At 36.9% G+C, this 27,590-nt stretch overlaps 1 protein-coding gene across 6 annotated transcripts in view; it reads right to left on the reverse strand.

The window, feature by feature from the left end:
- LRRC8B (leucine rich repeat containing 8 VRAC subunit B) overlaps positions 1 to 27,590 on the reverse strand; it is a 45,218-nt gene extending 17,628 nt beyond the window's left edge. For 3 of the 6 annotated variants that reach the window (XR_009154320.1, XR_009154319.1, XM_058176280.1), the window contains exons 1-2: positions 27,453 to 27,590; positions 12,121 to 12,167 (exon numbers count right to left, since the gene is read on the reverse strand). The gene's annotated coding sequence lies outside the window, so the exon portion shown is untranslated. Of the gene's footprint in view, positions 1 to 1,440; positions 1,573 to 12,120; positions 12,168 to 27,365 lie in introns of all 6 variants that reach the window. The other 3 variants (XM_058176284.1, XM_058176283.1, XM_058176282.1) reach the window with 3 other exon arrangements.

Below are 27,590 nucleotides of genomic sequence, written 5' to 3' on the forward strand. Positions count from 1 at the left end.
ACCCCCACTAGCAGTTAAAAGGAAGAAACAGCTGCGATCACACACTGCTCCCAGAAGCACGGTTGAAGCCTGAAGATGACGAATGAGACTTCGAAACGTCGCCAAGACACTTCCAATTTTACACGGGAGGAAACCCGAACAACCAAAGACCTACATATATATATATATATATATATATATATATATATATATATAGGTCTTTGGAAGAAACAGCTGCGATCACACACTGCTCCCAGAAGCACGAAGCTGAAGCCTGAAGATGACGAATGAGACTTCGTCGAAACGTCGCCAAGACACTTCCAATTTTACACGGGAGAAAACCCGAACAACCAAAGACCTATATACAAACACCCGTGAAAACCTCAGAAAACAAATATATATATATATATATATATGTAGGTCTTTGGTTGTTCGGGTTTCCTCCCGTGTAAAATATATATGTATGTATGTATGTATGTATGTATGTATGTATATGTATGTATGTATGTATGTACACGGATATATAGAAACAGGTGCTTTCCTACCTATAGTGCCATGCAATTTCTTTCTAGATTAATTTTTACATTGTACATTAGGATTTACGGATAAAGGGGTATGGCTGGAGAAGACTTATTGTCTATAGATTCTCCTTGATTTCATATTCCAAGAGAGAATTGTCAGGCCCTGTGAAAGAAAATTAGGTTAATAGCAACTTTTGAAATGCTGCAGCTAAACTGAAAAAAAATCCTGAGAAAATGTAATTATTAATCTCTTATCAGAAACGCACAGAGAAAAACTCTACATGCCCGGGTCACAAATTTATCATGACAAAATGGTATCCATTTCCTCTTATAATGGGGTTATAGAATATAGCCTTCCCAGAAAATAATTTTCCTTTCTCCCTAAATATATTCAATTAGTTTTTATAACAGCAGAAAGGCTACAACTAAAGGTTAAATCCTTTAGCAGGTGCACTTATTAATTTTGACTAAAAGGAGTTTAATATGTGTTAAATGGGGAGAGGCAAGCACCATTCGCTTGTGATTTTAATTCCTTGGTTAGAATACCAAAGCTGCTCTAATATGCCAAACTATGACAAGCTGCAATGAAAAAAGTTACTTGCCTGGATATTCCAGTGAAGGCAATGAGTCTGAACTTCAAAATGAATTTAGATTGGAGTGCAACATGTGACCGTGATTCCCAATGAAATCCATATAGTAAAAAGTGATTTCACTTGACAAGGAACATGTCCTTAGAAGGAAAACTACTGGAAAAAGGATCGAAAGTATAGCTGAAACAAGCTAGACTGGATTATATTACAGTAAATGGTTTGTCTGGAAATACAAACGAAGTGAAGAGTACATTACAGGTAGTCCTCTACTTACAACCATACATTTACTGCCCATTCTAAGTTATTATGGTACTGAAAAAAAGTGACTTGCAACCAGTCCTCACACTTACAACCATTGCAGCATTTGCGGTGATCAAAATTCAGGGGCTTGGCAACCGGCATGTATTTATAACAAGTGCAGCATTCTGGAGTCATGTGATCACCCTTTGCAGCCTCCTCGGCCAACTTCTGACAAGCAAAGTCTATGGGGGAAGCCAGATTTGCTTAACAAACATGGGAAAAGAACGGTGGTAAAATCAGATACGATTCCCTTAACAATTGCCTTGCTTAGCAATGAAAATTCTGGTCACAATTGTTAAGTCAAACAATACCTGTACTAGCCACTTGTCTTCTTTGAACAGTACTTTGCTTCCTCTCTTTTATAGCAGAAGGGTTCAGAATAGAAATTGAGCTAAAAAGGTCTCTAAAGCCTCATTTGCCACAAACTAGGGACACGGTCCAATTGACTGAGTATTGCTTCAACATCAGTTTTAAAAGAAACAAAATAAAATTATAATGAAAGAAAAGTTGTTCCTGAACACTTTGATTGAAGTAATGCTAACCTGTCCATTTTGTTTAGTTCTAAAGGTTATAAAAAAGAATAGACACATTTCATTCAATTTAATGTGTAATACAATTAATAGATCAGAACTCTTCCAAACAGCTTTTAGCTCATAAAAGCATAAAAGCACTTCAAAGTTCTCTAATTGAATTGTGATTATGTTCTAAAGTTGGACCATGGAGTATCTAAAATGATCTCAATAATTATCTCCTCATTTTGTTGAGCTTTAGGTTGTAATCCTATTTGCATTTATCTAGGTCACAGTGAATTCAAGCTAAGAGTATATAAAAACTTACTTTAATATCAAGTCTCCTTTTTGGTATCAGTATCAACATGTTTTGGGATTAATCCACAAAAATTGCAAACCACAGTGTTACCATTTACAATGCAGGCCAGCTTTCTAAGCAATATACTTTAAAAATATATTGTTCACTCAAATATTTAATACTGCCACATTTAAGAATAAGAATTTCTATATATGCTATAGAGCAATACTTGTGGTCACAACCAAGCAAGGAGAGGTGGAATTCCAACATGTTTGCTTCTTCCTCACAGAGCTATTAAGATAGAGTGCTATTTCTCCTATGTTGCAGAACACTAACTGATTGATTCTGTATTATTCCATTACTAAATTTGTTTTAGTTGGTCTTTTATTATGTATTGTTTAATATTTGATTTAAATTATTAATTTCATTTTTTTTATATTTGGAGGACACCCCGAATACTAAATGTGGAAACACAGGATACATGTTGAAGAAATAACATGTATTTCAAAGTTACAAATAAAAATGTAGTTAAGCCTTTATGCTGCCACTTTGAGTAGCACCCATCTGGTTAAATAAAACAGAAACATATTAATTTCTGATACCTCTTCCTGCATCTGCAAAAACAAAGCATAGAAATATGTGCATTTCATGACCTGAAAAGTTATTTTCTTTTCTGCTGCTATTTTATAACGTAGTAAGGAGCTAAGCGACAACCCCCCCGCCCCCCCAAAAAAGCAACAACAAAACAGCTATATAATCAGGGAGCAAGATAAATCAGAAGTACAGCCAACGAGATTAGATTTGTTCTTTGTTTATACAGTAATGGAAGTCTTAAATTTCCAGAACAGTGCTAAGACAATTTAACAGAGAACAGGCCTTCATGTGTATTGAAAATCTTCTTTTGTGTTATTTTCCATTCCCAAAAAATTATCTTTAGTAATATTCACACTAATGCCAATTTTACTAATAGGTAACTGGAGCCAATAGGCTACCATTTAGAAACTGTGGTATATGAAGGGCAAAGATTATCTCTACATCTATTTTTATATCTATCTATCTATCATCCATCTATCTATCTATCTATCTATCTATCTATCTATCTATCTATCTATCTATCTATCTATCTATCTATCTATCTATCTATCTATCTATCTATCTATCTATCTATCTATCTATCTCTATTTATCCATCTCTATCTCTCTACCTACCTACCTAGCTGCATACACATGGATTCCAAATTGCTTCATAATTGTATTATTATAACTGAGTACTGTGAGCCTATGATAACAAGTTTTAAATAAAAACTGAGACAGCCAATCACAATAACAAATAATGTTTCTGTTTCGTCTATGGCAGATAATGAAAGAACAATGGATTCTGACATGACCTTGCCTAAGGTTCCCAGGATATAGCTTAGCCAGCACAAAGGTGGTTAACATGATCACTTGTCAGTCACAGAAAACATATTTGCAGATGGCTATCCTGGCAGGAGCTAATTCAAGAGGAAACCTTGAATAAAGTGTACTTGTAATCTTAACTTCCAGAAAACAAAGCACACTAACTGAGATAACATTTAAGTTCTTCAAGAACTGTTCACTGCATACAAGATTAGAAGAGTATGTGATGACAAGCTTTTGAATGCAATTGCAGAATGTGTCAACTGCTGACTTTTACTGTTTGAAGATCAACAAAATGTAGTATCAAATCCTGGTAACTTTTATATGTCAAAATATGTAAAATACAAACAGTACATATTTTTAGTCTAGTATTTGACTTGCTGGTTTTTACAAAATTTGTTGTAAACATGTTAAACAGAAACGAATAAAACCTTGTTACGATTTATTTAATATTTTATATGCCATTTAGTGGGTAATTCAATAGGATAAGGAGTGATCAATTAGCCTAAATGCTATTTAACACTTGTTCATCACATTTTTAATAACAAAAACTATAATTTTTGGCTGAAATTCTTGCGTTGTTTACTGAAATACTTCAAATACTAATTATTTGCATAGAAATGTATTGCTGAATTAATGAATGCTATACAGTATTTCAAAAATTTTATTAAATCAAGGAAACACATATTCATATAGACAGATATAACCTACCTAAGGAAGAACTACAACCCAGTCCAGTTGTGTTCAACCTGCAGCCAGTAGGCTGAATGTGACCCTGGATAGCTAGTAATGCGGCCCATCAAAATTATAATTAAAATGTTTTTAAAAATAAAGGAAGTTTGTTATTGATATACAATAACTATTTATATTTTATATGTGGCCAAAGACAATTTCACTCTTCACTCATTGCGGCCCCGGCAAGCCAAAAGGTTAGATACTCACAATGTAAACAATGGCCTGATAAATGAAATCTGAATCCAGAGGAGGAATGGGAATGGAGAAAGCATCTCAGAAGGGACTTTCCCTAGTTTTCTTGAAAGTAAAGGTTGGGGAGGTGCTTTCAGACTTGCAAGATTCTGTTACTGTAATCTTACAATAAAGGAAGTATTAATACTCATGGTTTTAGTTGTCTGTCTAGGCTACCTTGAAGGGCTGACATATTCCTTTTTTACTCCCTATACCACGGGTGTCAAACTCATGGTGTCATGTCGCCGTCACATGACATATCATGATGTTTTTTCCCTTTGTGGAGCTGGCATGGGCGTGGTCTGCACATGACACATCTGGCCTGCGGGCTGCCACTTTGACACCCCTGCCTTATACTCTTTCAGGAATGTTTTTATAGTGTTGTTTTGTAGAGGTTGCAGCATTTTCCCTAATTATTTTATTTGAATTAATGCATTATTTCCCCTCAGATTCCTATTTTTGCTTGATTAGCTAGAATACTTCCTCCCCTGTTTTTATCAAATTAAGCTTTCCACTTCAAAAAAAAAATCTTGCCTGACGTTTTTTTAAACATTTTTTTAACCACGCTGGCGTTTTCTTATACATATTCATTCTTTCTATGATAAATAGATCCATTGTATTATAAAATTATTCTTTTATAATTCTTTAAATAACTTCCAATGTTTTCCTTAGGAAACATTTGTGTTGAACATGAATACAAATGCTTGAAAACAGAATTATTACAGCCTGTATTTCTAAAACTCCCTCTCAACTATTCATCATAGCAGAGGATCTGTTCCTGGAAGGGATGAGCGAAGAATGCCAGGAATATAGTCACAGCAGGCTAACCCAAAGTGTGAAGCCATCTAAAGTAAGCAGGCACCCTTTATTGGGCAGCAGTGATACAGGAAGATGCTACAGGCAGATGATTGCTTTAGTGACAATAGCAAAAGCTTCATTTGAAACTTGGTGGGAGAAGGCAATGATAACCCACATCTTTTTATTCGCGCGGGGCTGGCTTAAATTGATTTTAACAAATTTTTAAATTCTTAGTAATTAATTTTAAATGGGGTTTTTTAGCTTATTATATATTTTACTTCTCAGGCCAATTTTAAAATAAGTTTTTTAACTGCATTTTAAATTTGTATATTGTACCGTCTGTTTTATTCTTGCCTGTACACCGCCCTGAGTCCTTCGGGAGAAGGGCGGTATAGAAATCAAATAAATAAATAAATAAATAAATAAATAACCCGCTCCTACATGCTACTATGAAAACCATGCAGACAAATCTAAAGTGATTTAGGATATGGATTGGATGGTACTCAAGATGCTATTGAGGAAGCGCTGTGGATGTTTTGGAATACTAATAGTGTTTACAATGTGGTTAGATTAAAACCTTTGGGATATCTAATTGATGATATTATCATATAGAGGGAAAAATCTGTCTTTACAAAGATAGAATTACATGGTACCAGGGGTGAAATGCTCCCGATTCGGACCAGATCGCCTGATCTGGTAGTGATGGTAGTGGGTGGTTCGGAGAACCGGTAGCAAAAATCCCTGCCCCCCTCCCCCGCATGCCCAGCTGAGCTGCGCGATTATCAGAGGTTTTTTTTACTTTTAAAAGCATTTTTTCTTCGGCTGAAAAAAATGCTTTTAAAAGTAAAAAAAAAAAGCCTCTGATGATCGTGCGGCTCAGCTGGGATTTTCAGAATCCTTTCAAAGCATTTTTTCTGCAAGTTCTTCGGCCGAAGAGGCTGTAAAAAACAAAACTTTGAAAGGGTTTTGGTGATCAGGCAACTCACCTGGGATCGACAGAAACCTTTCAAAGCATTTTTTCTACAAGCTCTTTGTCCGAAGAGGTTGAAGAAAAAATGCTTTTAAAAGTAAAAAAAAAAAAAAAAAGTTGGCCACGGCCACCGAGTCACATTACCCCACCACCACCAAGCTACAGGACCGGTAGTAAAATTTTTTACATTTCACCCCTGGTATATACTGTAAGAAACATGAACATGGGAAGGATCAGTGCGGTGAAAGATGAAATGAATCAACCACACACTGACATTTCAGGCATCAATAAATTGAAATTATCTAGAAATGGACAGTTAGAAGCTAGTCTTGCTTATTATTCAGAACACAGAAAGATTGGAATGTGAATTGGAAGAGTAGAATTATGAGAACTTTATCTATAAGGATTAAAGAGCACAATTATAAAGTTGTTTGGAAATGGTATTTGACTCCAGTAAGATTGTCGCAAATGGATAAAAAAATTAGTAAAAAATGTTGGAGATGTGAGATGGAATTGGGGACTTATGAACATATGTGGTATAATTGTGATAAGGTCAAAAAGTTTTGGCAACAATTGGAGAAAATGATATTTGAAATGATGGGGAAAGTAATAACATTGAGAGTGGAAACTATATTATTGTTGGTAATTAAGGAAATAGAATTAACAAAATATGAAAAAGAATTGATTAGAATTATGATTATAATAGGTAGAATTATAATAGCTAGATATTGGAAACTAGATGTGATTTTTAGAATAGAAGAGTGGAATTCTGAAATGTGGAAATTAGCTTTAAATGATAAAATGACATGTGATATTAAAATTAGAAGTGGTGTGTATAAAGAAGATATTTTCTGGAAGACTTGGAAACCATTTGTGGACTTTGCGCTTGGAACATTGGACGCTTCGGTACCTGTACCTCGAGAACGTGGATTTTGGCAATCATGAGGATATATCCGAAGACCCAAATCTTCCTTTTATGTATAGCACAAGGGTGTAATAATGTATTTTTTTTTGTTTGTTTGTTGTAAAAAAAGTAATAAAAAAAAAAAAAGAACACAGAAAACAAAGAAGGAACAGTGCTGCTTTCAAGGCAGCGAAAGTATTGCAAAGACAGTATGTGGATATTGTGCAATCAAAGATGGAATAATATTAATTAGATTTGGAGACATCCCTTAGTATAACCATTATCCAGGTTTATGCTCCAACCACTAACGCAGAAGAAAAAGAGGTTCATGAATTTTATGGTTCAGGTTTAACCTGAAATCAGCAAAATGGGATGCTTATGGTTGGAGACTGGAATGGTAAAGTTGGGAATAGTAAGCAGGAAAATGTGCTTGGACTTTATGGCCTAGGAAACAGAAATGAAGCAGGAGAATGTTTTATCAGTTTCTGTCTATTCAATGAGTTTTTCATTACTAATAAGTCTTCAAATAATACAAACACCTATATACATCGACATAACCAGATGGAGAATCAAACATACTACTTCTAGAAGGAGATGGAAAATAGTAATAATAATGTATTATTAGTAATATCAGTAATAACAGCAAAGATAAGCCTAGCAAGCTGGCTTTGCCACAGTTTCTACAGCACATATACATCATTTTCAAAGAGAACATCAGAAACTAGTTTAAAGTCCTGAACCTCTTAATCAGGAAGCAGATGAATTGTGGAAATGAAATCACGGAGGTTGTCAAGGATGAATGTGAAAAGAGACTGCTCAAGACCAAGAAAGGGAAGAAAGCAAATTGGATTAGAGAACAGATGGTGGATATTGCGAAGAGAGATAAAAGCCAAGGGGGAAAAATGTTCTCAGGAAGAAACTTAACAAAATTTCAGAATGTTAGAAGAGACAAAAATCAGTATTACAATAATATCTATAAAGCCATTGAAGATGGAACTAGATATAGAGAAGCAAGGAAGTCTTGCAAAAGATCTCTGAACCTTGAAGGATGTCCCAATCTTGAAATAGTATACTAAAAGAGAAGCCATAACATATTCAAAAAAAAATCAAACAAAAATGGAAGAATACTGAAATTTTGTACGAGAAGTGATATCAGCATTCAACAGAAAATATTGCCTATTTACAATATTTCTACAACTAGAAACTGAAATTAGATTAGCAATCTGGTCACGACACAAATTATCTGAATAAATATTAATATTTGGTAAACAAGATAAGAATAAATAAAATTCTAACCAAACTATGCCAGAAAATCAGAAGAATGACAGATTGAAAGTAGTCAACCCGGACACCAATAACAAAGAGAAGAGATTTAAACAGAAATCTGCAATCTATCATACTATATTCTCAATTTTACATGCTGGCAAAATAATGCTCAAGATTATCCAATGCATATTAGAGTCCTACACAGAAATGGAGATGCAGATGTTCAAGCTGGCTTTAGAAAAGACCAAAGAACATGAGGCATTATTGCTGATGCATGCTTTATAATTGAAGAAGCAAATGAATATTTTAAAAATTCAGCACATACTTCATTGATTATAGAAAAGACTTCGATTGTGTCAAGCTGTGGAAAGTCCTTAGGAAAATTGGAATCCCAGAACATCTGATTGTCCTCATGTAGAATTTACAGACAGAATAGGAAGCCACTGTTCAGATGGTACATTGTAAAACAGACTGGTCCCAGATCAGCAAAGGAAGGAGATAAGGCTATACAGTCTTCCCTTATCTATTCTGGATATACATTAAGGGAAGTGGGATTGGAAAAATGTAAGTTTGGTTTTAAAATTTTGGGAACAAACCACAAGAATCTGTACTATACGGATATTACTCTGCTATTTGAAAATATGAATGATCCAGAACAGGGGTCCCTAACCTTTCAGACCTCAGGGACCACTAAATTCATAATTTTAAATCCCGCAGACCACTAATATGATCTGCCTAATGACAGGCTGGGTGGGCATGGCTAGGTGGTCATGTGACTGGGTGGGCGAAGCCAACTCATTGTTACTCATATCAAGGGATGCCTCATTGGCCTCTCCTCCCCCCTACCAGCCCCTCCTTGCCCGCCCGCCCAGGCTCTTTAGGGCCTCAACAGGAAGCAGTTGTTGGGAGTTAAGCAGCCACGAGGAGAAACAGTTGGCAAAACAGCTCAGTTCAAATTAGATCTGGCCAAGAAGGAGGCTCAGCAGAAGCACCTCACTGAGGACTATGAGCATAGTCTTTCCAAGCAGAGGGAAGACCTGTGGGAGTGCAAGGCCAGGTATCGGCACCTGGAGGCTCAGTGGGCTGAGATGGTTAGACAGTTCCAGGCCATGATGCTGTCCCACTGGAACAAGGACCTCTGGCTCTTCGCCACCAGCGGCACTTCCCTCCAGCCTTCGCCCAAAGCCCCACACCAGGAGGCTGAAGCAGACATCAAGTCAGAATTTCTGCCCCCCTCCGACCCACACAAAAAGACCCTGAAGGGGGAGACTCTGCAGCAATACAAATGTTCATTGCACATATTCAGCCCAGGGGCTGTAATTTGAGGACCTCTGATTTAGTGCAATATAAAAAAAATGCAAATAATTTTTCTGCGGGCCACCAAAATTTTCTTGCGGACCACCAGTGGTCCACAGACCACCAGTTGGTGATCGCCAATCAAGAAGGTCTAGTAATAAAAGGTGCTTCATTACTAGAACACAGTGAAAAATGGGGTTAAGATTAAACATAAGGAATACCAAATTATTGATAACCACAAATAGAATTGATAGTGAAATATTAAAACGGTGGACAGCTTCTACCCTTTGAAGATGAACTATCAAAAGTAAAAAAAAGTAAAAAAAAGAAGTCAAGAAACATGCCACAGGGTAGCATTTGAAAGATTAACAATGAGGGTCTTAGAAAACATATTCAGATACTGTGGTACAGTATGTCTGAACTACAAAGAATTGTGCAGGCAAAGATTTTCTTTGTGACCTTCTATGAAAGCGAAAAATAGACTTTGAAGAAACAGAGGATAGAAAGAGTATTGATTCTTAAATTTTGGTTTTGAAGAACTCTCGTCAAAATACCACTAAGGAAACAAACAGATGGATCAAATCACATAGGGGGGCAGAGGTCGACCGTGAGGGACCTCACTTGTGGGGTGCCGCAGGGGTCGATTCTCTCGCCCCTTCTGTTCAACATCTATATGAAGCCGTTGGGGGAGATCATCAGTGGCTTTGGGGTGAGATACCAGCTGTACGCTGACGACACCCAGCTGTACTTCTCCACCCCAGGCCACCCCAATGAAGCTGTTGAAGTGCTGTCCCGGTGTGTGGAAGCCGTACGGGTCTGGATGGGGAGAAACAGGCTCAAACTTAATCCCTCCAAGACGGAGTGGCTGTGGATGCCGGCACCCTGATTCAGTCAGCTGCAGCCGCGGCTGACTCCTTGGAGGCGAGTTATTGGCCCCAAAGGATAGGGTGCGCAACTTAGGTGTCCTCCTGGATGAACGGCTGTCGTTTGAAGATCATTTGACGGCCGTCTCCAGGGGGGCCTTCCACCAGGTTCGCCTGGTTCGGCAGTTGCGCCCCTTCCTTGATCGGGATGCCTTGTGCACGGTCACTCATGCGCTCGTTACCTCTCGCTTGGATTATTGTAATGCTCTCTACATGGGACTCCCCTTGAAGTACACTCGGAGGCTTCAGTTAGTCCAGAATGCAGCTGCGCGGGTGATAGAAGGAGCTCTGCGTAGCTCCCATATAACACCGCTCCTGCGCAGACTGCACTGGCTACCTGTGGCCTTTCGAGTGCACTTTAAGGTGTTGGTTACTACCTTTAAAGCGCTCCATGGCTTAGGGCCTGGGTACTTACGGGACCGCCTGCTGTTACCACATGCCTCCCACCGACCCATACGCTCTCACAGAGAGGGACTTCTCAGGGTGCCGTCCGCCAAGCAATGTCGGCTGGCGGCCCCCAGGGGAAGGTCCTTCTCTGTGGGGGCTCCCACACTCTGGAACGAACTTCCCCCGGGTTTACGCCAAATACCTGACCTTCGGACATTCCGTCGCGAACTGAAGACACATCTTTTTATTCGCGCGGGGCTGGCTTAAATTGATTTTAACAAATTTTTAAATTCTTAGTAATTAATTTTAAATGGGGTTTTTTAGCTTATTATATATTTTACTTCTCAGGCCAATTTTAAAATAAGTTTTTTAACTGCATTTTAAATTTGTATATTGTACCGTCTGTTTTATTCTTGCCTGTACACCGCCCTGAGTCCTTCGGGAGAAGGGCGGTATAGAAATCAAATAAATCAAATAAATAAATAAAATAAATATCAAACCAGAATTCTCACTTAAGTACAAATGAATAGGCTCAAATGGTCATAATTTGGATACATTATGTGAAGACTTAACTATCTGGAGAAGATGAAGGAAAGAGGGTAATGAAACAACAAATAGCAAAGTGGATGGACTCAATTACAGTGGTGATTGGTCTCCCAGTAGAAGACCTGAAGGTAGGATGGAAATAGATCATCCAGGAGAAGGTCTATGTGATCACTAAGAGTTTGACACCTATATAATGGCACAGAGACAATCAATAATCAGCTCCTAAAACTGTTCCACAAACATATATAATAAGAATCAGAGGGTTGTTATTATTAAATCAAGATATGCTTTCTATCTTGTCAGCTCCAGAAATTTCTCAGGCATGATGGTTAAATCGGGAAATAGAGTAGGTGACACAAATTTCAATTTTTAACTTTGAACTCTGCTTATATTTAGGCATATAATTTAAATTAATCTATTCAGCAAACAATAGTTAAAATAGCCAGGTAATTTAATTAACATGTTCTTACCTGCCAATTGCCAGTCAGATATAATTCCTTCTGGAGCTTGACAGTTCCTGCAGAGACATTGTTGAAAGAGTTACTGCATATTTACAATACAAAATTATAGAACAAGAAAAGCTTATGAGAGTCATGTAGTCTGAACTCTCTAATTATGGTTAATAAGATTTAAATACCAATCTCAGCATGTCTGAAAAATATTTAATCCAAGGCACCATCTAGTGGCATGGTTTAATCACAGCATTTATTTCTGCTAAATCCCAAAATTCTATTTCAATTCTTAAAAACTTTAAATATACTGTAGTTTAAGTACCACTACATTTCTATCACACATGCAGCTCAGAAAATACAGCCATATAGGCAAATGGAAACACTCTACCAGTGTCAAGCACATCTGGATAAATTTGAAAAAGTCCATTCTAAGAGGATATATGAAGCTACTGCTTCAAAATGCCAATCGTATTAACTAATTCTTATTGACAGTGGCTGCATCGTTTTTTGTATAGTACTCTGTGACTGAGCAGAATTGGTAAACTTGTTAGCAGATCTATTGAAACTCTTTTAGAGAATTTACTTTATATGCAGTTTTCTGTACTAGTCAATATTTATTACTGTATATTTACTGTTCAATAAATTTTCATCTTGGATTCAGAGTTGTTTTACTAGGTTGGTAAAACAGCTAAAAAAACTGCTTAAAAGCTTTTTTAATTGCCAAAATATAATTTAAAATAAAAAATATTTCTAAACTTATGCCCAGTTTTGTATCACTCTCCAGTGAAGTGGTTAGTAATTCATAACAAAAGTACAATTCTTTAAAATTACCATATTATTCTTAGATGTTTCCCAATTTTGAAAAGTTTAAGCTGCAACAAAATAGAGCTTAGTTGTTGTTCATTCAAAAGATTCCTCTTTTAATAAAGAAATTATTTACAAATATTATTATTATTGTAGTAGCCCAACATTTTTGCAAGATATATAGTGCAGACTAGCATAAAATTTGGTATCAGAATGAGCCTGGGAATAGAAAACTGTTTTCATCTAGTTATTTTACAGTTTTAAAGAGATCTAGTTATGGTTGTGCTGAAAGAGAAGTCAATCTACTCTAATCCAGTGGTGAAATTCACTTACCTTCCCTACCAGTTCGCAAATGTGCGCTGTCGTCCGTGCATGTGCAAAGCCTTCTGTGCATGCACAGAGGCTTAAAATCATCACAAAAAAGCGACGTCATGACATCTGCGTGGTGGGCAGAGCCTTTTGCAGCCGCCGCTACCAATTTGCCCGAGCCAGATAGAACCAGTTGAATTTCACCCCTGCTCTAATCTAATGAATGCTGTCAATGATAAGGGGTGGATTCAGTTAGGCTACCAGTACAGATTCTCAGAGAAATAGAAGGAAAAGGTCCTCCTCGTTTTTCCAAAACCGAACAAAAATTTCCTGTTTCTTTCATATATTGCAATTCTTCATTTATAACTTTTTATAAATCTTTAAAGTGTATGAACTTGGAAAACCTCTGTGCAGGATTATTGAAAATATCAGATCATTACATTCCCATATACAGGTAGCAACAGAGCCAATGAGGGATCACAGGACAAAGCCAACTATTTACTAAAGTGTATTACCTAAACATCTGGGCCATGTGACTATATAAATCTTCAATCTATCTTTGAGTTATCACAGATGGCGATTAAAATTCTAGAACTGGCTAGCATACTCTATTAAGTAAAAATTAGTGTGATTCAGATATAAGGATAATTATAACAACAAAGCCAGTTTGGTCTAGTGGTTAGGACATTTAACTAGAAACCAGAAAATTGTCAGTTCTGGTCTTAGATATGAAATATTGGCTTTGGGCTAATCGCTTTTTCCTAGCCTATCTCACCTCACAGAATTGTTGTTTTGGAGAAAATGAGAGGAAGGAATATAGAGTTAGGCTTGAGTTATTCATAAAAATAATGAACTGCAGGAAAAAAACATCTAAAATAAAAATAAACATCTCCAACCTCATTTGCTATTGTTAATTTATAAAATACTGTTGCTAATCAACTAAAAAGTACCCTAGACAATGGCTCCTCACCCCCTGGGCCACAGGCTGGTACTGCTCCGTGGCCTGTTTGGAACCAGGTTAGGAACCACAGATGAAGGTGAGTAGCAGGCAAATGAGCGAAAACAACACCATCTCCCTCCCCCATTCTGTGACTGTCTTCCACAAATCCAGTCCCTGGTGCCAAAACGTTGAGGGCCACTGCCCAAGACATTTATCAACAGATACTTAGCTACATTCATAAACTCCTGACGTAATTTTAATTTTTACAGCTCCTAGCCACAACCGCCTAATTTCTGTAGTACTTTGCAGAGGAATACATATAGTCCTTGATTTACAACCATTCATTTAGCAAATGTTCCAAGTTACGGCAGCACTGAAAAGTGACTTAATAGCGGTCCTCACACCGATGACCATCACAGCGTCCCTGAAAACACATGATTGTGATTCTGGTGTTCGACAACTGTCGCACATTTATGACAGATGCAATATCGTACAGAAATGTGATTGCCATTTGTGACTTTTCCAGCCTGCTTCCAACAAGCCAAGTCAATGGGGAAGCCAGCAGGAAATATTGTATGTATTGGTCAAGTTTAACAACATCCTTAATGATTAATTTCTGGTCCCTGTTGTGCTCATAAGCAGGGAACTATCCGCAATGGCAATTTAACCATAACGTTAAAAGCTACAAATAGTTGCTTTTCTTTTATTGTTAGAGATGCTCCAAAATATGTACTATACATAACAGCAATCATTCAAATTACCCAGAGACAAGCTGCATATTTCAGCAGGCAAAAATATAATTATTTTCAAGCACCGCATTTTAGAATTCATGATTATGAACACATTTTAATATGTGTTTAATATTTAGAAAATATTGCTTGACTGAAAGTCCATCTATATGCCAGGATAACTCTTGGATGTCCTGGCAAAGCTCAAGATTTTAATCTTTTGATAAATTTTAATTTTTCCCTCCACTCAAAATTGTATCAAGGTCTTCACAACTCTTCTGAGACCAACAGGAATCAAAGATAATATCGTTGCTTCAGCTACATAAAGTGAAAACAAATTTCTCTCTCAGTTTAGGGTGGTGAAAGTCCACATTTGTTAGGTAACTTAACAAGTCAAACACAGAAAAGTTAAATAATAATAGGGCTAAAATTCAACCAGGCTTAACTCCATTTTTAGTTGACGCAGCAGATGTTAAATGACCCTGGGGAGCTGCCTCTGACTTTAAGCATCATGAAGAATGCAACCTAAGAATAGCCTTTAGACAATCAAAGAAGCTTTCAGCTTCTCCCAGAGTTTACTTTGATTAACCCAATCAAATACTGGCTATATTGAACTAGACTGTGGACGAGGAAAAGTATTTTTCTATTAAACACAGGTAATTCAAATTTACAACCAACATAATTGGGACTGGAATTTCCATCGCTAGGCAATGCAGTTGTAGTGTGAGGTATCACATGATAATTCTGGCAACTGTTGTTAACCAAGAATCATGGGTCATTAATTTATGACCACTCCAATCCAAGCCATTCCAGGCTTGGTCCCTTATAGCCCTGAGCCTCAGTAAGGAAATGGACTGGCTCAATGGTGAAATCCAAATTTTTTTACTACCAGTTCTGTGGGTGTGGCTTGGTGGGCGTGGCAGGGGAAGGATACTGCAAAATCTCCATTCCCTCCCCACTCTGGGGTCAGCCAGAAGTGATATTTGCTGGTTCTCTGAACTATTCAAAATTTCCGCTACCGGTTCTCCAGAACCTGTCAGACCTGCTGGATTTCACCCCTGGACTGACTCCAACCTTCTCCACCTTTACATCTTCTCCCCAGTTTTGCTCTTTGGGGCACCCTATCATGCAAGGCGGCAAGCAGTCCCCAATTGTCTAATTCTGGGACTGCTTGTTACATCTTGGAAGCCAGTTACCCCAAGCCAGTTGTAGTTGCCCTTTCTACCCTGCACTTCCCCTGCACGCCACTGCTCCATATGACCTTTGCCGTCTTCTTGCTCCTGCTGCCAATGAGGTGTACATGGCGTAGTTGCTGGGGCTGGGCTTTATGCTTAAAAAAAAAAAAAGCCAAAAGAAGCCCTGACCTGTAAGTCTGTAACATAAAAGGGATGTTTTGTCTGCCATGGCTCTGGGGCTTTTTTCTTTTTCTACAGCGAGAAACTCATCTCCAGCCTGCCTTAACAGCCAGGCCAGGCACACCACATCAGGAACAAGAGCAGGAACAGCAAACGTCAGGTTGATGGCGAAACACAGATTGGTCAGATTGGGTGGTGAACCCAAAAGGGCATAGATGGGAGACCATAAATGGATGGGGGGAGCTGAAGTGCCCCTGTAGTCATACATGTGGGCTGCCAAGCTCCCCAGTTTTGATCATGTGACTGCAGGGGCACTGCAATGGCTGGGCACAAGTTATAAGTTCAGTGCTGTCATAACTTTGATCAGTCGAGGACTATCTATATTGGAGGACACTACATTGATCAATAGTGCAGCAATCCTCCTGGAACTGTTTCTCTGTTCTATCTGCTCTGTAACCTTCTAATAAATATATTGCACTAAAGACATTGCACTGGTTGCATTAACTGATTAACCAGTAATTTGCTGCAATAGCTTCCCCCTTTCAAATTAAGACTATATGTGCAAACTTCAAATCTTCAAGATCCGATCATACTTTCAATATTAACAGTGAAGCCATGATAGCTGCCCATTAGTCTGAATTATTAATTCAGGAGGAATTAAGTCTCTGTCTACGCCCTTCCTTATCGTAATTGGATAATTAGGTCATTAACCTCTGTGGAGGCTTGTAGAAGATAAAGTTGATGGAAACATGCAAGAACTGTTGCCAGGGTGACAAGGGGGAAAATGACATATTTTAAATCCACAACAGAAAGATAATGTCTGGGAGCAGTTCAGACAGATACCTCCCTAATTCAATGAATTGTAAGTATGAGGAGGAGGTACAACATAATTAGACTTGCAAGTTTCTATTATTATAGCCAATCTCAAAAAAAGTAGTTTTAGCTTTTTATGCAAATGTACCAGTGGTGGGATTCAGCCAGTTCGCACCACTTCGGGAGAACCGGTTGTTAACTTTCTGACCAGTTTGATGAACTGATTGTTGGAAGAAATCATTAGGGCAGAGAACTGGTTGTTAAATTATTTGAATCCCACCACTGAAATGTACCTAGTAGGGCTGACAAGACCAGACCTATAAGTCCTTTATACAGTACCTACATTTTCTGATTTGTCATTATATAATTATTCCTCTCAAGCCTCAGATGAAATGCAGTGATAAACAGGAAATGGGGCATTTTGTGAGTGGTTTGAAGCAATGTGCTGAAAGAGAAATGAGTTCTTACTGCTTATACAAGAGATGACCCATGTATCCCTAAAGGAGGTACTTAATGTAATATTTATCTTTGTATTAAAGTCACCAACTATTTTTAGGTATGGATAGGGTCCCTCAAGAGGTGAAATAACTTTTATTTGGACAAATATTGAATTATATGGAATGAGAAAACATTTAAATCTTCAGTTCCAAATTGTAGTAGGGAATGAAGAAATAGAAGTGAAGGAAACATAATAGTGCTTATTGAACAAAATAAACCATACAATGCTGTAAAACTGTGATTGCATTTATTCATATGCAGGTTTCACACAGAAACTGCAATAAATAATCAAAAGTAATAAAGAACTGGAGTAATAAAAAGAACAGAGATTTCTCCACATATATGTTACCAGTTTGCCAGGTTATTCATGGGAATAAATAAATAAAGAAAATGAGAAAAAACCTCTAGAGATGGGATAAACATTTACAGTATATACATTTACATATCTAAAGCTGGGATGTACAAAATATTTGGAAGAGAACTGATCTGAATACAGAACAGCCATTCTGAATGAAAAGTAGCTGTTCTAAGCTTTTGGAAGTATTTTGACCTCAAAAAGAGTGTTATATACTGAGGACATAATAGCAAAATCCTCTAAAAGGAATATTTCCAACACACACAAAGAGACAAGCTTTAAAATTCCTGAAGACGTTATCGCTAGATGTGACTATGAGAAAATTCCATTTCTTACTTGTCAAGAGCTAGTATTTGTAGTTATCCACTGTAGACTAGAAGATACCCCATCTAGGACTATATTAATAATACGATAAATAATTTTGCTGCCAAACTGTCTACACTGAAAGTTTCTTATCTAGTAGTCTGGAACATTAAAAATATACAAGTTAACCAGTATAAAACGCATTTGGGCACTCTTGATCAAGGAAGGCTGTACCAAACATAGGAAATGTACCAGCCTCACAAGCAGTGAGCACACAGCTCTAGGAATAGCTCATCTGGTCATTAGTAAAGCAAGTCTTGCAAACACATATATTACAATTCTGGAAAATAACTGAAATGTGTTACAAGTGGAGTATAAATTTATAAAAGTAAAAACACTTAATAAATTTGCTTCTATTATTTCTGACAAGGCAAAATACATTTTTAGTCTTTGTATACAAGTAGACAAATAAAGTATTTCTATTATTACTATAATCTGTATATTTTTGTAGTAGTACTAGATATGCTCTTTATTGGGCAAAGTTAGGGATTACAGGTAGTACTTGCTTAGAAATCAAAATTGGGACTGGCAATTCCATAACTAAATTCTGGGGTCACTAAGTGGAAAAACATTTCACCACAATGGGCTAACAATGTCACTTCCCATTTGGTCAGTAAAAGAATCATCAGCGTAATTAAGTGAGACATGATGTGGCCACAGCTTGAAATTTTATCTACATCTCAGTGGTGGGTTTCTACCGGTTCGCCCCAGTTTGAGCGAACAATTTGACAATCTGTATGGAATTAAACACATTTCAAACTTCAGCTACACATGCTAATTTTTCTTAAAGTTTATCTTATAAAAAGACAACAGCACGTATTTGTTTCAGTTCAATATTTCATATTTTTCAAATAAATTTGGCAAATAGTTGCATGATCACTCTTTCTTTGCCATACTTAGTTCTGCTGACAGTTAAACAAAATAACATTTGCTAAATATGAATGTTTGATGAGAATAAAGATAAATATATTGTTATACCATTATCGGCATGTAGAAATGTTATGCTGGCCATAGGATTCTCCCATATTATTTCCTTCACTTCCTGTTCAGTTGAATAATAGGTTCTTGATTATGCTAATTATGTGCCACCAAGTCAACTCTTGGCGACCACATAGCTATTTTCCCATAATGACATATCCCTAATCTTCTGGTTTTCCAGTGGTGTACCCATCGCCACTATAACTGAGTCCATCTACCTTGCCAGCTGGTCTTCCTCTTCTCTTTGCTTCCACCATTCCCAGCATCAGAGCCTTCTCCAGAGAGCTAGGTCCTTGCATAATATGTCTGAAGTATAATTATTTGAGTCTAATCATTTGTGCCTTAATGAGAATTCTGGCTTGATTTGTGCAATTACGTGTTGGTTTTCTTGGCTCTCTTGAAAGTCTCTTCCAACACCCAAACTCTTGGATTCTTGAGTCTTTTCCAACATCCAAACTCAAAAGTAGCAACAGTCTATCTGGCTTCTTCAAACTTCTAATTTCATTTTCATAAAGCATTCCATGGAATACCATTGCCTACGCTATTCTGATACATGTAAGGATAGATTACACCAAGGCATATAAATATCCTTCCCAAGGCCTTCATGATTACAAAAATAAGTGCTAATTTGTGACATGTTTCTTAACTGCTTATTTCATTATTGTTGAGGGTTTGATATATTAAGAAACTATCTACCATTTCAAAACTACACTCAAATTCTTTCAATCTAGTTTAGCCTAATTTATATTCTGCATATAGATTGAATAAATAAGAGCAGAGTAGACAGCCTGGTGGGTTGCTACCAGTTCGCCCCAGATTAGCAGAGGGAGGCTCACCTGCCCGGACGCTTCTGCGCATGCGCAGAAGCGTCACACACACATGCACTCACGAGCGAAACCGTAGTGAAACCCGCCCCTGGCCTTGTTCCATTACTCTGCCTATCTGTTTCACTGTGTTGTACTGTGGCTTCCTGATCAGTATGTTACTTTGCATACGGACAATGAGATGCTCCAGGAATCATCATTTTTCTTAGCATATTCCAAAAGCTTGATGTGAACAAGATTTTTTATAATCAATGAAACACATATTAACTTGATTTTGGTTCCTTTGGTTTTCTATTATATCCAGCATATATCAGGAATAATGATTACAATTTCTGGGTCTTTTCTAAAGTCAGTTTGAAGGTTTGGCATCTCCTTTTGATGACCCTAAACGTTGTTTTGTTAATATGTGAAATTAATAGTATTGTAAGATAGTCAGCACGCTCTAGCAAGTTTCCTTGCTATTGGTATTGCATTGTAGAATGGCCACTGTATCATTCTCCAGATTTGCTGGCATATCTTGGTTAGAACTTTAGTGCTTTGTGTAAAATTGTGCTTAGTGCTATGTATGGAATTGTTGATCTTCTCTGTCCTGACAACTGGAGATTGTAAAAAAAAAGGTTTGGCTCTTAACTAAATCTAGCAACTTTTATTGTGTTACTAGACAACCTTTAACCCGCTGGGTCATGATTGCAGAGATATTTCCTTACTTTCAAAAATTACAAGATGTCTAATGTACTTCTTCACTAGAAGATTTGGGATGCATTCAGAGATGTATCTGCCTGGAAAACAGCCCACAAACATCAGTTCAGGAAATGTTTTATGATATTTTGTATTATTTTAAAATAAGTTTATGTCATAAAATGTTTTATAAAATTTGCTGAATTTCAATTCCACAGGAATCATGGGTCCCAGATTTTGCAGTGTGCATTCTGAAACTTAGCCCATGGAAAATACCTTGGTTCAAAAACTATTGTCCTAAGATGCACCGTTTCCCCAGTTAAAAGTTATAGGAGCAAGAGTTTTAGAAGTATATAGATTTTACTTTGACTCTCCTCCCAGTTATTATATATTGTTATCACTACAAAACTACAAAGAGTCATTCTCAGTTCCTACTTTCTGCCAATGTATATCCATAGGTATATTTCAAAATAATATTATGCATGTTAGGGATTTATTTGGTAATCTTACAAACTGCCACTGTTATACTAATTAAATTCTCATTCAGACATTTTGTTAAGAATTCCTCTGGTTAAAAGTTGAATATTAGAAAGCACTACACTAAATACTGTATTTTTCGGAGTATAAGATGCACCCTTTTCCCCAAAAAAAGAGGGTGAAAATCTGGGTGCGTCTTATACTCCGAATGTAGTCCCACCCAGCTTCTCAAACAGAGATTTCAGAGGCTGAAAAAAGCATCAGAAACAGAGCTTCACAAAAAAAGCCCCAAACGGAGCTTAGAAAAGAAGCCCCCAAACAGAGCTTCAGAGGCTTTTTTTCTGAAGCTGTTTCAGAGGCTTTTTTTTTTAATTTGCATTTATATCCTGCCCTTCTCCAAAGACTCAGGGCGGCTTACACTATGTTAGCAATAGTCTTCATCCTATTTGTATATTTATATACGAAGTCAACTTATTGCCCCCAACAATCTGGGTCCTCATTTTACCTACCTTATAAAGGATGGAAGGCTTCAGAGGCTTTCAAAGGCAGGAAAAAAAGCAAAAAAAAAAAAAAAAAGCAAGGCACAGAACTCACAACCAAGGAACCTGTTGCTAAAATTCACCCCTGGGAACAGTTGATTGGGGATATTCTGGGAGGCCGATCCATCTGCCAATCAGCTTTTTTCTTATTTTCCTCCCCAAAAACTAAGATGCGTCTTATACTCCGAAAAATACGGTATTTCATAAAACTACTTACAGAAAAGCTTAGTTAAAAGACTGACCACGATTAAAGGAAGTTGTTGCTCCTGATAAAAAGAGGCACAAAGCCATATGTAGCAACTCTATATTGTTAATTTTGCTTTGCTACACAGGCATTATAACAGTTTTATGCTAAGATTTATTTCAGAGAAATTTACACTTTTTAATATTACCTTAGTTAGTTTACATATTTCAGGATGAGAGTATTTTCAAGCATATTCTTAGCCTTCCTGAATGCTTATGAAAGCAAAAAGGCAGGATATATACAGTATGTTTAATCAAAAATAAGTTTCTTTTTTCTACTTGATTTATTGTCATTCTATCAGTCTAGTCACTAGTTAAGAGGTTCCCAAATCTATTCATTTAATTTAGATTTTACTCAGCTTTGTTTAGTCATTTTCAGCTTGACTATGTATTACAAATTCAAATACAATTTTTTTGTGTATACAAGAGTTCATTCTAGGATCTATCTACATGGTAATAATATTATTGTTTAGAATTACATGCAACAAAAACCGGACTGATATGTCACATAAGCATATTTTATAACCAGAGCACAGAAATAGTATTGATCTGGCACAAGAAAAGCCATTGACATATATATCACTTGCATTACTACAAATAATAAGATAGGAAGAAGTCAAGTAGAGTCCATCTGTCTATTTCTTACTCTAAGAATGATCATCAAAATAGGTTTAAACATACTTACCAACAGCAAAAAACAACAGCTAAATAAAGATCAGCTTCGAAGTCTTTGCTATCATAGCATATAATTCCATTAAATACAAGAAACAGGACCTATTCTAGTGTCATAGCAAAATACTGAAATATTATCTCAATGTTACATCTATAATTTTTAATACGGAGCAACATTCAGCTTTGTCTTTAAAGTTTTTTAGCCCAAACTTTTTTTAGAATTGTTTTCTGATGGTTTTATGTAATCGTAGTTATATTGTAAACAACTTTTGGTGTCTTGAGTAAAATCATATGCAAATATATATGCACATTTATTTATCAAGTAAATGAAACAATAAGTATGATGTCAGAAAAAACAAAACAAGGATCCATCTATGTAGAAGTTTCAGGTTCAAAGAAGAGCCATGCTCCTACACTCAACAATTAGCCAACTGGAAGTTATGTAAGTAGAGGACTTACAACAGCTCATTTAGTGACCATTCGAAGTTACAACAACATTGAAAAAAGTTACTTATGATTGTTTTTCACACTTATGACCGTTGCAGCATACCCATGATTGCGTGATTAAAATTCAGATGCTTGGCAACTGACTCGTATTTTTGACAGTTATAATGACCCGGGATCATGTAATGATCATTTGCAACCTTCTGACAAGGAAAGTGAACCCAGATTCACTTAGGAACCAGCTGTTATTAACTTAACAACTACAGTGATCCACTTAACTAACATGACAAGAAAGGTCGTAAAATGGGGCAAAATTCACTTAACAAATGTCTCACTTAGCAACCGAAATTTTGAGCTCAATTGTAGTCATAACTCATGGATTACTTGTAATGTCCTTAAATATAAAATATCAGCTTTATTCCCTTTTATTGCCTTCTTCGGATATATATGAAAGACACTTTAGAAGATATGATTAGATTAGGCATATTGATTGAGTTCAACTAAATGAGAAAGCATGTCAAACATAATAAAATGTTTGACATGGGTGGAAGATAGATGTATTTGCAATTGTCACCTAGGAAAGACATTTTGCTCAGATGGCACTATGGCTTTTAGTGTCTATAAATTCCACTCTAATCACCAGTTGGCTTTCTTCTGGGAACACTTCCTTCAAACTAAGCAATAAATGCCGCATTATGCCAAGCTAAGAGGCTACCCTTTTTCTTAACAATGTTCTTTCTGACCCAGCAGCTGACTTGTGCATTTTTCATATCAAATATACCTGATTTAGAGGTTCTGAACCACTATATACACAAAAGGGTAAAATTACATACAAGTGTTTTATGTTGGAATTGAATTATTCAAAGCATCAGGGCTGACAATTATTATTTATTTTTATTTAGCCTAAGATGAGAACATGACAGAAGAGAAACAAACATATATACAGAGTCCACATAATTATAAGTAAAATTTCTATTGGGGTATGGCAGTGGTCTCATAGCTAGATGTCCAGTTCAGCTATCAAAATGATCACCTCTGGTATTGTTTCATGCAGATCTTCTAGAGAACAAGAGAACGCATGTTGTGGGCAATCTTGCACAGTAAGTTTAATAGAGGAGCAACAGTCGCCCATATCCGTAGCATTCCTCAATCTACTCCCCCGGCGGTGCTAAATGGGTGATAATGACCAGATGCAGCCATACTTCCCTTTTTGGGCCTCAAGGCCATTACAAACACAAGTGCATAAAATCAAATAGGGCTGACAATAAAGAGCATAAATAATATTTCTCTTATTCAAAAGCCTATTAGAATAAAAATACACGGATGTAGAAAAATATTACTGGAGAATTCCTGATCCCATGCAGGATATCAATTACAGAAAAATGGAATAGCCACATTTTTTAAATCTTCAATTACATACACTTTAGGATGGGGTAGTCTTTGATTCTAATGGACAGTGAATCAAAAATGCTTTGGGATGCTGCTTAATTTTCCAGAGAGTAAAATACTTTTCAAAGAATTTTTGAGAATTTTGATAAAACTGTTGGCTGTTTTATACTGAAAGAATTGATTGGCATTAAATATTTCTGTCATAAATTGCCAGGAATAGATTTTAGGTGGAATAATCTTTACTGCAATGAAGTCTAAATTGTTCACTTTGTATCAGTTCTCTAATTACCAAGAAGCATTTAAAAATCAGATAGAATGTCAATACATTTGAATATCAAGTTCATCTAATTAAGACTTGGACTAGGATTTTTAATCTTATTTGGAGGTTTTTTAATCTAGCAATTTATTTAGCCATATCTTGGATTTACCAGGGAAGTCAAAAATGATCAACGCTTCTAATTTAAAGTATGGAGACAAACATAATTGAGAATCAAATTTATTAGGTTACCAAAATTTAAGATCACTTACTATATCTGGGCTGAAACTGAAATACTTTGGCCACTTAATGAGAAGGAAGAAAGAAGGGGAAAGAATGAAGGCAAAAGAAGGGGATGACAGAGAACGAGGTGGCTGGATGGAGTCACTGAAACAGTAGGCATGAGCTTAAATGGACTCTGGGGAATGGTAGAAGACAGGAAGGCCTGGAGGAAAGTTGTCCATGGGGCTGTGATGGGTCAGATACGACTTCACAATTAACAACAACATATCTGGGCTGCTTAAAACCAGACAAAAACAACTAAGTCTGGTCACCAATTTGTTATTATTCCTTCAATAGATAAATATTAACATAAGTGGCTTTGTTCCTTGGAACTAGAAAAGAGATAATTTTTATAATAGGATTCATGGTGTAAATGACTTCTGATAGCTTATTTCTTAAAAATATAGAAAAGAGATAAGCAAACAATGTGTTAACAAAAATCTTAATTACACAGCTAACTATGTGGTTTTTTACTCTCTCTCCGGCCAACTTATTTGGCCAACTTACTTCACAGGTTGTTGGGAAAAAGAAGGGAATCCTATGTATGTCACCTTGAGCTTATGAATAATAGAATATAAATCTAATTTTATTTATTGATATATATATATATAAATCTAAATAATAGATAGATATATCTAAATCTAACAATCTAACATTGCTGTTGTCTTCATACAAAATTTTTATTACTGTATGCCTCCCAGTCACTGTGAATCAGGCAGCCTTATAAATGTAATAAATATTTTACTGTTTACAGTTTTTAATTTAATTTCAATTTTGGCTCAGAAAATCATAAAATAACGATATCTGCTACAATAAACAGAGACAAACTGTTGTGTGAACCCAGTTAAGAAAACATGTCCAGCTTAAAGAATTTATTAAGTATTACAGAAATTTTGATCATAGTATATCAACAGGTCCCATTCAAAATAAATTAATGCAGTCAATTAAAAAATAAGATTTAGCTTGCCATCTTTCAACAATTAGGAGTCTTATGGGCACCTTTTCCAACTGACAAGTCTGAACAGTTCACAAAAGCTTGCGTCTTTTTAATGTATATTTTTTTAGTCTAAAAAGGTGCTAGTGGGCTCCTCTTGATTTTGAGTCACTATAAACAGGGCTTTTCCACAGTTCCTGTGATCAGTAAGGACTTTGTCTAAAATACAAAAACACACCAAATTGTTACCAAAGCACATATGTATGTATGTGTGTATGTATATATGTACATATGTATATATATTTGGTACGTTTTAAAACAAACGTTCTTAGGCCAAGAAAGCTGCTTCTGCTATTGTAAGAAATGGCTGTCTTTACAGCATGGCCTCGTGCTTTTCTTGGTAACAAATAACTCTGAAAAGTGCTTCCCTGTGATCTCTGTTAGCGGTAACTGGTCTCACCCACTTCAGAACCAGAAAAGCAGAACCGACTTTTTTGTAGCAGCAAAGAAGTCTTTTCATGAAAGCTAATCTCCCCCTTAAAAACAAAAAAAAGCCACCCCTTTTTCAATTTACAGTCCACACTTATCAGAGCTGAAGCAATCTATGCCAGGTCTCTTAATGCTGTATTTCTATCCCACCCTTTCTTATTTTTAAAATAATCCAAGACAGCGACTATAGCTAATTATTCCTTCCTCTTCCTAGTTTCCCCACAACCACCCTGGGAGATGAGTTGGGCTGAGAGTCTCAAAATTACCCAGCCTTAAAAGGGGGACTAGAACACATATGGGCTCCAGTTTTCTAAGCCTGGTGCTTTAACCACTAGACCACACTAAACTCGCCTTTTAAACATTTCACCAGAAGTTGCGACAGGCAAGCCATTAAAAGAAAAACAATCTCCATTTGCTGGAAAGTCTATGGAGATTCTCAGCCATCCAGGTCATGGTTGTCCCAAAGGTGCTTTTTTTCCAAGAGGCAACTGGACTTTCTGGTTTTTTTCTTTGAAGAGGGTTTGGCTTCTCATCCAAAGCAGCTTTGAAGAAGCCAAATCAAAGAAAAACAAGTCCAGTTTTTCTCCAGAAAAAGAAAGTCCAGTTGCCTCTTGAAAAAAGCACCTTTGGGATTCGCTGGAAAGGGGAAAGGTACTTCCACCCATGCCCAGATTCCTAAGTTTTAGAGGAGCAGGTTTGACAGCTTAATTAAGCGCGGGGAGGGGAAAAAAAAAACACACCACTCATTAGGGGTTGTGAAAGACTTGCAAGGAGGAGAGGTAGCCCATTTCTCCACCATCTCCTCCCACAAGGGTGGAAGATGCCTGCAGAAAGAACAAATGTCAGGAACTTGCGCCAAGCTCCCCACCTAAGAGAAAGGGCGGAAACTCAACCTTTAATCGTCACGCCGCAAACGTCAGGTAAACCTTCTCAGGTCCGGCGCCTTCTCTTTCATCTGCCCGACTTCCACGCTCGCTTACCGTCGGTTCTAACCGCCGCCTTGCGACACCCGGACAAGCCTGCCACCGGGCGCTCACGCACGCTTGGGCCCCCCGGCTCCTCCACGGCGCTCTTCCACGGCCGCGGAAGGGCGAAAGGAAAGCGAGCCGCCGGAGACG

This window comes from Ahaetulla prasina, chromosome 3 (genome assembly GCF_028640845.1).
Source record: "Ahaetulla prasina isolate Xishuangbanna chromosome 3, ASM2864084v1, whole genome shotgun sequence".
NCBI classification, from domain to species: domain Eukaryota; kingdom Metazoa; phylum Chordata; class Lepidosauria; order Squamata; family Colubridae; genus Ahaetulla; species Ahaetulla prasina.